This window comes from Saccopteryx leptura, chromosome 3, assembly GCF_036850995.1.
Source record: "Saccopteryx leptura isolate mSacLep1 chromosome 3, mSacLep1_pri_phased_curated, whole genome shotgun sequence".
Classification (NCBI taxonomy): Eukaryota; Metazoa; Chordata; class Mammalia; order Chiroptera; family Emballonuridae; genus Saccopteryx; species Saccopteryx leptura.
In genome coordinates, this window is record NC_089505.1 from 108455834 (window position 1) to 108469401 (window position 13568).

General features: G+C 44.9%; 1 protein-coding gene across 4 annotated transcripts in view; it reads right to left on the minus strand.

Annotated features, from left to right (window-relative positions):
- Positions 1 to 12894, minus strand: part of PHC2 (polyhomeotic homolog 2) — a 118013-nt gene extending 105119 nt beyond the window's left edge. For 2 of the 4 annotated variants that reach the window (XM_066375781.1, XM_066375779.1), the window contains exon 1: positions 12040 to 12763. The gene's annotated coding sequence lies outside the window, so the exon portion shown is untranslated. Of the gene's footprint in view, positions 1 to 12039; positions 12764 to 12815 lie in introns of those variants that run through there. The other 2 variants (XM_066375780.1, XM_066375782.1) reach the window with 2 other exon arrangements.
- Positions 12895 to 13568: the final 674 nt, after the last annotated feature.

Below are 13568 nucleotides of genomic sequence, written 5' to 3' on the forward strand. Positions count from 1 at the left end.
GCAGTCTGCCGTTCCGGTATGCAGACCTTTGGAGAAATAAGAAGACTGAAGAGAGCGAAGGCTTGGTGAGCTGGTAAGGGACAGGAAGTAGGGTCTGAAGAGTTGAATGTGTGACTAGAGCACTAACATACCGCCCTGGACGTTTGGGAGAAATGATAGAAAATTAAGAATTTAAATAGCTAAAGACTAAAAAGGGGGTGTAATAGATTAAATAATTCTCCATAGGAATTCATTAAATGATTAGGACTTTGCACTTTGGAGAAATGAAGGTTGAGAGGAAGGAGACATGACAGGGACAGTAAAATCATAAAGAGTAAGACAAGGTCAACACAAACCAGCTTATTTTTACACGTCAGAACACAGGGCCCGAGACGGAAATGAAGTGGAAAATAGACAAGGAAAGCCAAAAACTCAGGACAGCCGAGGACAAATAAACCGCTGCCAGCAACTCCAAGGTATGTATGGGTGGTGTGTTTTTTCTTGTAGTATTTCTAGCAATTAATTCAGTACCCGGCATGCCATCAATAAATCTGGTTCGAATGAACAAATATATCGTGTGGGGCAAAAGTGGCTTTACAGTTGAGAGTATGCAAAAGTTCATCCTTGTATTATCTTTTGTCAATGATTGTATTATTTTCCAGATGAACTGTAAACCTACTTTTGCCCTACCCTAGACATATTCAACAGTGAAGAGTGGCAGTGGATAAGAAGTTGAACTAGAGGCTCTCCCCTCTAACCGCATGGTTCCGTCTCTGGACTCGCTCCTGTCCAGCCAGCCTCCACATTGCTGATGTGATCTTCCTAAAGGGCAGATCCGATCACATAACTCCTGAAGTGTTTCAACAGCTCACCATAGTTTCCAACATAAAGTCCAAATTCTAAGCTTGGCAAACCAAGCCTTTTGTGTTTGATTCTGGCCTATTTTTCCTCCTATTTCTGCCCCTGCCCTGCTCAGCGCTCCGGTCATGTCAGGTTGCTCGGAATTCCCCACACGTACCCTGCTCTCTCACACAGACACCCCTTCTCTGCACAGACTGCTCCTTCTGTCTGAGGTACACTGTCTGCCTCAGCAACACCTCCCTATCCGTCAGTTGTCATTTCAAATGTCATACTCTCCAGAAGGCGACATTTCTAAGCATAACTGATTCCCCTCTAAGCTTTCAAAACACCGTGTCCCTACTTCTATTATGGCACTAAGTACAAGAGCATAATCAATGTTCCCATGTCTGTCTTCCTGTATAAACTTCTGAGGTGCCAGCACTGTGTCCCACTCATCTTGGCATCCCTAGCTACCAGCATGGGGTACAGCAGCTTTCAAAATGGTGTTTTTTTAAAAATAAATAAACAAACAGATTTTAAAGACCACATAGAAGTAAAGCTTAAATACTTGGTGAATTAGACATAGCAGAATGCTAAAACTCAGGGATGGGCCAGTCCGTCCCTATTATTAGGAGACTTTGTCATTGATGACAGCTACAACACTCCCCTCCAATTTCCCTTGTTATCATGATCAAAAACAGAATGCTGGGCAGGATATACTGGCCTGAGCCAGTGGCACATTCCCCATCTTCTATTATTCCCAGTCATTTCTCACACTCATTTTGCCTCTGAGAAAGCAATTTTGCTTTCATATGTTTTAGTGCCACCATCTCTTGTGAAGTAAACCCTATTTCAAAATGCTCCAAGAGTCGAGTTCCGTGGGTGACGACTCTGTACCAATATAAACGGCAGTTAACTGCAGAGCAAGGGTTAATTGGATTCAAGAGATCTTGGAGTATATTATTGGCCATAAAGAGACATTGGCCAGGGTTACTTGAATGCATGTACGCAGGATTCGTGGAGGAATGCCTCCAAGAACCAGATGTCCTCTGTGATTGATAAGCTCTGGGACTCGGACTCTTCTTGTGTCCTTGTTCATGAAAAGAAACAGTAGACGTGGGGGATGAAACGGATGGGAAAAAGGGCTTGTGTAACTTTCTAGTTTTATCTGCTGAGCTATGGCTTTTGGAACTCAATAAATATGCAGTGGCGCAGCTTCTTGGAGCTGGACCAGCCTAAGAGTTTCAGCCCTCTGCCCAGTTATTTGAATCTGGTGTGTCTTTTGCCTCGCGAGCCCGAACCATAAAGAAATTCGTAACAGAGTTCCTCTCTCTTACTCTAATTCTCTCTCTCTTACTAAGTAGAATGGAAAACTTTGGTGCTAACTGTATGATAAAACTAATCTGAGTCCAAACTTAGTGTAAAACTTTAGAGAAGTTATCACACCTCTATCCATCTCCAAAATCTTCCTTCAAATGGAATCAACCCTAACAGGGGTCCCCAAACTTTTTATACAGGGGGCCAGTTCACTGTCCCGCTCAGACCCTTGGAGGGTCGCCACATACAGTGCTCCTCTCACTTACCACCAATGAAAGAGGTGCCCCTTCTGGAAGTGTGTCGGGGGTCAGATAAATGGCCTCACGGGGCTGCATGCGGCCCACAGGCCATAGTTTGGGGACGCCTGATGCTAGGAGGTCACAGGAAGTAATAAAAGGTAAAATGTAGATAGTGCTTACTGTGTACTTTACATATAGTCACCTGTTTAATTCTATTAATTCTTTGAGGTAGGTACTATTATCCCCGTTTTTCCCAAGAAGACTGGAGCACAGAGGGGGTGCACACTTGCAGAAGGCTGGGAAGGTACAGTTAACCCTTTGAGTAGTACGAACATTCATGTACATCCTCACTCAAAGGGTTAATGAGTAGAGGCAGGGTTGGAACTCAGCAGTCTAGCTCTAGTGTTCACACTGTTAACACTACCTCCTATTGCCTCTCTGCAGGCCAATGAAAGGCGCCATGCACAGTACAAAACTCCAGGATATTAGTCTCTAAAAGGACAGGCTGAGTGGTAGGCCTCATATCTGGGGCAGTACTGCACATTTCAATTCAGATGCATTTTTACCACCGAGATTTTAGATCTCAAATCATCCATTATTTATTGCTAAAATATGAAGGGTCTCTTATAATTTTAGCCATTAATGAGATGAATTCATCCTTCACTGGTACTGGTACTACACCTACAATTCAGGTGACACTGTCACTAAAAGAACATCCACCTTGGATTGTGGCTTTTATGGATCAATGAGTTAGGTTTTTCTCCAGAGTGATAACTTAAGGAAAGAAATCTGGTTATGTTTTTTCTCCAGAAAGAGCATTTCATTATTTTTTTTTAAAAAGCATTAAATATTTAAGTCCATATCACCTGCTATTAAAAATATTAATTTAGATAAAATGTAAGGAATAGCCACTGGGTGCAATATAGTACCTTTAAACTGTTATCAATCTTTTATGATCATATTTTCTTCTGGACAATGGGCCATTTAGAAAGAGCTAAATAACTATTTGTTGAGTGAAATGAATGAATTAATGAATACGCTTTTCAAGGTGGAGTCAGGGAAGCTCCGTATTTCCAGATGTCTCCTCAGAAAGAATGGCATCTCATATTCGCCCTGGGGAACTCAACTACTCGGTCCCACTTCCAGAGGGAGAATTTATTCAAGTCTCTAGGAACTCCTGAAGCCACCTCTACCTGCACCCACGGTTTCTACATCATTTTACTCCCCTGTCAGAAAGAGAACAGAGAAAGGTCAGGTTACATTGCTTTCATGGGCCTGTATAAACTCCTGTGAGGTTCTCTCTTCTGTCGGGAACAGTTTCCCTGGCAACCATATTTAGACACCCACGTAATTCTCTCCCCCTCCTTTGATTTGTTAGTTGGTATAAAAATTAATTTGTATTGAATTGCTGAAGCTTACAAGTTAATCAGTTTAACAGACTGATTCATAGAATTTTAGAACTTGGTTTCTGCTCAAAACTCATTTCTTAAGGGGCCTGTCCTATTTCTTTTGCAATTTGAACGTCATTCTCTTCAGTTAAAATATTTTAAGACACGTTTCATATGTATGCTGCATGTTTCTGGCAATAGGTAGAGAAAATAATATTCTCCTAAGGGCATTTGGCCTCATTAGTTACGAAGGAGGTAACTTAGTTCTGAGTAAGCAAGGGGTCAAATCCTCAAAGATGAGCTATGATAAGAAGGTGGGAGAGAAGGGTCAAAGGCCAAGACAAAAAAGTCTGGGTGTCATGAAAGGATGAACTCAGGCCACAGATTCTTTTTTTTTTTTTTTTGTATTTTTCTGAAGCTGGAAACGGGGAGAGACAGTCAGACAGACTCCCGCATACGCGCGACCAGGATCCACCCGGCACGCCCACCAGGGGCAAAGCTCTGCCCACCAGGGGGCGATGCTCTGCCCCTCCGGGGCGTAGCTCTGTCGTGAGCAGGGCCACTCTAGTGCCTGGGGCAGAGGCCAAGGAGCCATCCCCAGCGCCCGGGCCATCTCTGCTCCAATGGAGCCTCGGCTGCGGGAGGGGAAGAGAGAGACAGAGAGGAAGGAGAGGGGGAGGGGTGGAGAAGCAGATGGGCGCTTCTCCTGTGTGCCCTGGCCGGGAATCGAACCCGGGACTTCTGCACGCCAGGCCAACGCTCTACCACTGAGCCAACCGGCCAGAGCCTCAGGCCACAGATTCTGGGTGATCAGAGCTCAGGACCTGGATAACAGAAATGGGATATGAATATCAAGGATGGAGTATCATTAATTCATACACCAAATATACTGCTCACAAAAATTAGGGGATATATCAAAATGGATATGAAGTGATAAAATATCTCCTAATTTTTGTGAGCAGTATATTTATTAAGCATCTGATGGTGTTTGGTGTTGGGGAAAAGTGGTGTATAAGCCAGACCTAGATCCTCCATTCATAGAGATTCTAGTCAACTACTTAAAAAGTGAGCTGATGTTGGCTTTGTTATTGAACCAAGCATCTTTGGGATAGGGGCTCATTATATGATTTCCTACAAGGGCCAGAACTGTTTTCAGAGCATGGGTGAAGCAGAGACTTTTAGAAACAAGTAAAAGAAGTCCTCCCTGGAGTAGGTGAGTTGGCAAGTCAAGAAGTCTTTGACATATACAATGGCTCCTTTACATTTTAAAGAGCAATGACACATGAGCCTCTAGAAAGGGAGATGAAGGAGGATATAATTATTACAGGGCATAAAGATAGATACTTTCCAGTATACTAAACTTTTCTAAAGAATAGAATATAAAATAGACAAAGGCACAAGCTATTCTTAAGCATATTCTTAAGCATAACAACCACTTATTGAGCTTCTACTGTGTTCAAAGAATGGTTGTGAGAACTGAAGCTATGAATATAAAAAAGACAGTCCCTAGCAACTAAAACAATGTGGTAAGTGCTATAATGAAATGTTAAAGTACAAAGGAAGATCAGAGAGAAAAGATACCAATCCATTAAAAGCAAGTTGGGAAATGCTCCTGAGGTATAATGCTTGAATTGAATCTTAAAAGATAGGGAAGTGTGTTGTTTTAAGCTGATGTATTTGGGGGTAATTTGTTACATAATAACTTCTACAATACCTATGGAGACTATACAACCAGCACAGATAGGAGACCATGGAGAATACCTGGCCATCTAAACTTTGTTTTGTGACATATAACATAGGTTATACTCTAAATCTCTACATATGTTTAATCTCACGTATTCTTAGGCTCACCTGGTCCATGTTGGGAGTAGAAAGTGAAAACAAGCATTCTGAATGGGACTGACACAGGTAATGGGGGGAAGCAACACAGTCTCAGTCTTGTTGGATCATCTCCACAAAGGAACCCAGGCTGGCTGGTGTGAGGACCTGATCAGGTGGTCACCTAGTATCAAGTGGCAGCAGGACCTGGTCAGTTCCTGGTCAAAGGCTTACTAGAGAGATCAGGACTGAGAGAAGCAAGAGGATGAGTAAAAGTTGTTTTTGAGAGAGTAACAACCATGAAAACCAGAAAAAAATTTTTTGTCAGTTATAAGTAGTGACGGTAAAGCCAAAAACTGAGAGACAGTATAAAAAAACAATTAAGTTTTTCTAGTTATCATGATTCATCTGGGTAGATTAAGAAATAGAGTAGGGCTTTGGCCTGTTGGCTCAGTGGTAGAGCGTTGGCCCAGTGTATGAACATCCCAGTTCAATTCCTAGTCAGGGCACACAGGATAAGCACCCGCCTGATTCTCTACCCCTCCCCTTCTTTCTCTCTCTTTCCTCCTCCTGCAGCCATGGCTCAGTTGGAGCAAGTTGGCTGTGGGCGCTGAGGATGGCTCCAAATGGCCTCACCTCAGGCACTAAAATAGCTTGGTTGCTGAGCAATGGCCCCAGATGGGCAGAGCATCCCTCAGTAGGGGGCTTACTGGGCAGATCCTAGTCAGGGCACATGTGGGAGCCTGTCACTCTACCTCCCCTGTTTCTCACTTAAGGGGGGGAAAAAGGAATAGAGCAAGAAACAAAGGCAAGAGTGGAACATGAGCCTTCAAGATGAATGTGGGAAAGAGGGTCATGCGGTTCACAGCTACTGGGTGGTACCAGTATGGGGGTGATGGGGTGGCATCAGGCTGCTAAAAATTCACTAGAGCAGGGCAGGCAAGATGTATTATACCTATTCAACCCGAAATGTTGTTTCAGTAGGTTGAAAATGGTCTCATAGCTTCCCACCAGCAAATGGGAATAAATGACTACAAAAGGAATAGAAATGAACTAATTTCTCATTTAAATTGGGAGTAACAATGGCATCAGGACTGAAACTCTATCCAACAATCCTCTCAAGATATGATGCATGGGTTTCTCAAAGCCATTCTGGGAAAATAATTCCTTGCCTCTTTAGTCTCTATTCTTTTCATACTGACTATTTATTTGATCTTCAAAATATCTCCATTTTGCCCTTTATACTAGGCGTCCAAAATGAGAAGACCACAGGAAAATGTGACTGTCTACCATGACACAGCAAGGACATAAGGCTACGCAACCACAATAAAGGACCCGGCACAAAACACTGTCCCAGCTTCAGGAGGTGGTAGTGATACTTTTAGGTAGAAGCAGTTCCATAATTTGTGTGGACCCATGCAAAATGAAAGTACAGGGCCCTTGTTCAAAAATTATTAAGAATTTCAAGACAGCAACAACAGAGCACTAAACCAAGCGTGGGGCCCTTCTAAATGCAGGGCTCTGGGAGACTGCATAGGTCACACACCCAGAAAGCTGGTCCTGTTCTCAGGGACAGTATAGCGTGTTCCTTTAGGAGAGCTTTAGTCTCAAAAGCTGGGTCCAAATCCCATCTTCGCTACTCATTAATCATGTGATTTTAGGCAACTTATTTAGTTTCTCCATGATTGTGACCTAATATTGTGAGGACTAAATGGGATAATCAATAGATGTATAGAAAATGCTTAACACATAGTAAGCATTCAATAAATGATAGCTATACTATTATTGTTCAATGAATGCACGGGTATTATCAGAGCAGTAAGTTTAAGAAATGAATTGCTGAACTGCTATTCTGGATATGAAAGAATGAGAGTGATATTTAAGGACAACTAAAATAATGAAGCAGACAGGGAAAGTCAAATCTTTTGTCTCTTCTGCCTTCTCTAACCTCTTTCCTATTTTTCTTCCTTTTACTGCCAAACATGCAAAGGGTGATCTACATGTGTCTCCAATTCTTACCAGCCTCTCCTGCCACAATCCTCTGTAATATTCCCATGGCCATCTCCCACTGATTTGGAGCTCTTCTTTTCAAAAAGTTACTAATGACTCCCTGTTTACTGAATATAATCAACATTGCCCACTTTTTTTGTACAATTTTATACTGCTGACCAATTCCTCCAGCTTGAAACCTCCTCTCCTCGACTGCTGAGATACTACACCTTCGTGGCTAACAGCATGTCTAATCGGGTACACAAATGGTTGTAAAGAGAATGCATCTGTTGGGTGAATACATTAGATGACTTTTATCTCTCTGGTTCCTTATTTTTCATCATACTTACCCCATTTCTTCTCCCTACTTCCCTAAATAAATGTGGGCAATCTCCAAGCTCCAGTCTTTGGTCCGCTATACTTCTATTTATATGCTGTTACTACTGATGAACTAAGCTAGTCATAGGGCTTCATTTATCACTTTCTATGTTTAAGACTCCCTGACTTCTCCCCTTTGAACATTAGCCCCCACTTCCAAATACTTACAGGATGTGTCCATTTACAAGTTCCTATATCACCTCAAAATATGTAGCACTTAGCTTCTCCTCTTCTCCCCCAAACTGGCTTTCCTTTCTCTGTCCTATTTCTGTTAATCTTGTTGCCCATGTTCAAGGCTATATTTGACTCTTATTTCTTGTCCTCCATATTCAGTTAGCCATGTTTCCTTCATAACACTTATGGAAACCATCCCTTTTTATTTCACTGCTGTTATCCCAATTCAATTCTCTGTCCCCTCACACCTAGACCATTTTAATAACCTACTAACTCGATGTACAGTTCTCTTTCTATCCCTAGTTTACATTGTTGTTGAAAATCTTCATAACATACTACTTTCATGACCCTACACTTCTTTAACCAAGCATCTTCAGACTTTTCATCATACAGGATAAAGTTCTTTTTTTTTTTTGTGTGAGACAGAGACAGAGCGAGACAGCGACAGAGAAACAGGAAGGGAAAGAGATGAGAAGCATCAATTCTTCGTTGTGGCACCTTAGTTGTTCATTGATTGCTTTCTAATATGTGCATTGATGGGGAGCTCCAGCCAAGCCAATGACCCCTTGCTCAAGCCAGTGACCTTGGGTTCAAGCCAGCAACCATGGGATCATGTCTATGATCCTACACTCAAGCCAGTGACCCTGCGCTAAAGCTGGTGAACTCATGCTCAAGCCAGCGACCTCGGGGTTTTGAGTCTGATACTGTGTGTCCAAGGCTGACGCTCAATCTAGTGTGCCACCCACCTAGTCAGGCAAGTCCTAACTCTTTAGTTCGGTACCAATATCCATTAAAGTCTGGCTTCCACCAACCCTTCCAATCCTACTACTCCTTTACTTAAACCTTCTGATCTTGTCAGATTGGTCAATCTAATCAACTGACCCCTGAAAACTTCCTTCCATATTCCAGCTTTTCCATCCACTCTCATTCTCTTTACATAATAAAATGCACCATATCTCTAGAAAAAGCCTTCCTTAATAATCATAGCCCACAGTGACCTTTCTTTTTTCAACTCCTGTAATACCACATTTAGTACTTTGAAAATTTCTGAATTACTGCTTTACAGTTGTGATTTCAATCTTCACAACCACACGAGAGGCAGGTAGCATTAATACATAAGAAAAAAAAATGAAGTCAAATAACTTGTCCAAGTCACATAGCAGGTAGCTGGTAAAAGTGGGAACAGAATCTTTATTTAGCTGAGAATAATCCCAAGACTATACCTCTCTCATTTTCTTGTCTCTTCCAAAGCACAAATACAGCACAGTATTTGCACACAAGCAGGTGCTCCATAAATATGTTGATTGAGAAGATTGCTTAAATAGCACCCCTGTTTCTCCAGCACTTAGAGAATTGTCAATCTTAGTGGTGCACATTTAGGAGTTACTGCTCCAGTGTCACCTTCTCTACATGGCTTGATTAATAATACACTTTGACAGGGAATTTGCCAAAAATTCACCATCATCCACTCTAAAAATAAATTTTGGTTCAAGCAAAGCTAAAACGTCTTTAACCAATTCAAACATTAGATGAGTTTGGGGCATGAGGTCTACTTTACTCCTGCTGAACCCATCCATGCTCTGTTTGCAGATGATCAGGAAGTAAAAATAGAATGGCTAGGTGATGGCTTTTAGGGTAAAAAGGACTAGTTATAGTTCTAAAGGTGGCTACTAAGGCAGCAGAACAGGATTTTCTTGGCCCTGGTAGCTAAAGACCTCAGTAAAAGCAGCCCAATAAAAGTGAATTATGCCCCCCTGGCTGGCTGGCTTGGTGTTGGGGCATCGGCCCGGCATGTGAAAGTCCTGGGTTAGATTTCTGATTAGGGCACAGAGGAGAAGCGACCATCTACTTCTCCACCCTTTCCCCTCTCCATTCTCTCTCTCTCTCTCTTTCTCTTCCTCTCCCACAGCCATGGCTTGATTGGTTTGAGCGCATTGGCCCCGGGTGCTAAGGATGACTCTGTGGAGTCTCTGCATCAGACACTAAAAAATCGCTTGGTTGTGAGCATGGCCCCAGGTGGGCAGAGCATCAGCCCCAGATGGGGGTTGCCAGGTGGATCCCAGTCTGGGTGCATGCAAGAGTCTATCTCCCCTCCTCTTGCTTGGAAAAGAAAAAAAGTGAATCATGGTTAGAAACAGATTAAAAGAGGGTACAAGTAAGGAGGAAGAGAGAAAAGTACTGTTAAGTACTTTATAGAGAAGATGGTGCTGGTCTTTTCCGTGCAGGTGCCTGAAGCAGTCAGATCCAGCCCTGCCCTACATGGCCGGCACCACATTACAGCTGGCTCTGGCATTTCTGCCTGATTCCTGATGTCAGTTCTGACTGCTTGCCCTGGTCCATATCACAGCCCAGACCTTCTCTTGCTCCAGATTTTTCTAGCTTCTGATCTAATTACTCATTTCCTCAGGTCTCACAATTTGACTAAATGCAGATTTCACATTCAGCACTGCCTCCCTGATTATGTTCCTCTTTACTGTACGATTTCAACTGCCCTCCCAGATGATGCCTGTAGTGCCACACATTCTGCCCAGTTTCCAGGCCCTCTACCTTGGAACTACTGTAAACCATTCCTCTTGCATGTCCATACGCTGACCCCTTACTTGGAAAGACAGGAGTGACAAACACCAGGAGTGAGGCTCAGAAAAACTGATGAGGGGGGGAAAACTGGAGAAAAAAAAAAATGCCGGCCCTGGCCGGTTGGCTCAGCGTGTGAATGTCTCAGGTTTGAATGCTGGCCAGGGCACACAGGAGAAGCGCCCATCTGCTTCTCCACCCTTCCCCCTCTCCTTCCTCTCCATCTCTCTCTCTTCCCCTCCTGCAGCCAAGGCTCCACGGGAACAAAGTTGGCCTGGGCACCGAGGACGGTTCAATGGCCTCTGCCTCAGGCACTGGAATGGCTCCTGCCGCAACGGAGTGACGCCCAAATGGGCAGAGCATTGCCCTCTGGTGGGCCTGCTGGGTGGATCCCGGTTGGGTGCATGCGGGAGTCTGTCTGACTGCCTCCCCGCTTCTAACTTCGGAAAAATATGAAAAAGAAAAAAAATACCACTGGGATATTGTAGTGGGAACTCAGATACCTACTTTACTGAGAAAGGGAAAAGGTCATGGCTGCACTATAAAGTCACTGCTTAGAGATACCATACTCCTTAAGTGTCTTTATCTCTCTGCTTTGGCTGCCCTTCCTGTCTTTTCTGACCTTCTCTGCAAGGCAAACTCCTATTCATCCTTCAAGACCTTGCTTACTCATGTTCTTCTCTGGAAAGCCTTCCTGGAACTTCTCAGACAGCTAATTGTTCCATTCTCTGTGCTTCCACAGTTCTTTACTTACACATCTATTATGCTGTTACTACCTTTACTAGTAATTTTATTTGTCTCTATTTCTTTGAGGACAAGGATAAGTCATCTTATTCATCTTTGCATCTCCAAGACATAGAGTGCCTGGCATTTAGCTAGTGTTGTTGTGTGACACAAGAGCAATATAAAAGTGCAATTTGTACTTCACTTGCAAAAATCAAATAGGTTCCTGGTACTTTTCATATGTGACCATATTTTCCCTTGATTTAGTAGAAATGACTTTAGACTCATAAAGGAAATTCTATTGATGTCCCTGGCACATAAGCTAGTTTTTCATCGGCACTGGTGATGGAAGCATATCACCCCCACATTTCCAAGAAGCTCTCAAAACAAGCTTAATATTAGTGGCACGTGGCTCATCCCACCATTTCTATTGTAGAGAAAGCTAAATTACACCGTGGGCCTAAAGCTGCCACCCTCTCAGTGAAGTGGTGGTGGCAGTGCCAGCACCTGCGGGCAGAGGGAGGATAATTAAAAGAACACATTTCTGTAGCAGACCTAGGAGGAGGGTGAGGGAGAATGAATTTAAACCTTGCCTTATAAAAAAATTGTTAGAAACTCACGCAAAACTGATGCTTCCTCTGGACATGACAGACCCGATCCAGGTGTCCAGCAGTGACCTTTTCCCATGAGTGTCAGATCATCACCCAGCACAGAAAACGGGTTGGTGCCTTTCTTGGGCATCCTTCCTTCTCAAACCTGGCAAATCTTGGGGCCTGCTTTTCCTTTAGGGGACTGTCTTCTCCTTCCAGCCACGACAATCCCCAGTTCCCTAGGCTGGGGCCCTCCCCCACCCCACAGGGGGACCCAGCTTGACTCCGGGTCAAAAGTGCCAGCGGCTGGGCTATCAGGCCGCGGCTGGTGAGGTCAGGCCTGACCCCCGGGTCTCCTCGGACCTTGGGGGACCAGCGGAGGAGACGCAAGCTGCGCCAGAACACGGGCTGCTAAGACGCCGGCCTCTGCAAGAGAGAGAGGCTCAGTATCCCTCCCCAGACATTGCACGAGTATCGGCACTTCGGCCGGTTCCCCGCAGCCTCCCTCAAGTCTTGGTCCGGGAGCTAAGCCTGCACCCCCGCCGCGGTCCCGCCCCGGGGATCTGCCAGACCATACTGCTCAGTCCCCGCGTGGGCCACACGCCACGGCTCCCAGGTCAAGCCGCACGCTGCGGGCTTGCCTTTGCCCACGGCGATGGGCCCCCTCCCCGCCTTGCGGGGCCCGGTTGGTCAGGCCGTGACAGCTGGGTGCCTAAAGGGTTAAGTTGGCGGCTAGGTGGCCCAGTACCCCGCGCACAGCCGGTCAGCCACAAGCCAGCCCCAGCGCGCAGGCGCCCGCCCGTTACCTGCGGTAGCGTTCGCGCTCCTCCTCCACCTGGCCGCTCTCTCCCGGGGGCCGCCCCTCAGCCCGCCCCCTCGGCTCCGCGCCGCGCACCCTGCTGGCTGCTCGGACACGGTCTGGGGAGGAGGGGCGTGGGGTAATTACCATATATTAGCATATAAGTGAGTCACGTGGCTTATGCAGCCAATGGTCACTCTGGAAAGGCGGGGATTGGGCTGAATACGCCTAGGTGCTGCTCCGGCCCTGAACCGGTAGCCATGACAACGACAGGGGGGCGGGGAAATGGGGAGCACAGGAGCCTAGTGGAGCATCTCTCCTACCTGAACTCCACTCGTAGAAATCGCGCACTTTTCCTGTTTTGTGGAGCTCAGATTCAGATTAAGCAAACATTTATTGGGCGCTCACCACGTGCCTAACAATTTTCTGCAGAATATGATTCTCGGGATAACCCAATGATGTGGGTACTGTTAACCCCATTTGATAGAAGGGAAAGAAGAGGCTCAGAGAGGTTAGGTTCCTCACTCAAAGTCATACAGCCCACTAAACGGCAATGGGGAAATCTGAGCCTATTTCTGAGATCAGGCTCAGGACTCCCCTTAGGTACTTTCTCCAGCAGGCGTCTCCCAGCACCTCCTCACAATTTTAGGTGTACCAAGCTGCTGAAAAAAGCCTCCTACAAACTTTTTACAGTGCTTTAGTGTTTTGTTTTGTTTTTTACAATGACCTTTGAGGTGAGTAGATGGAAAAGTTATGCCCA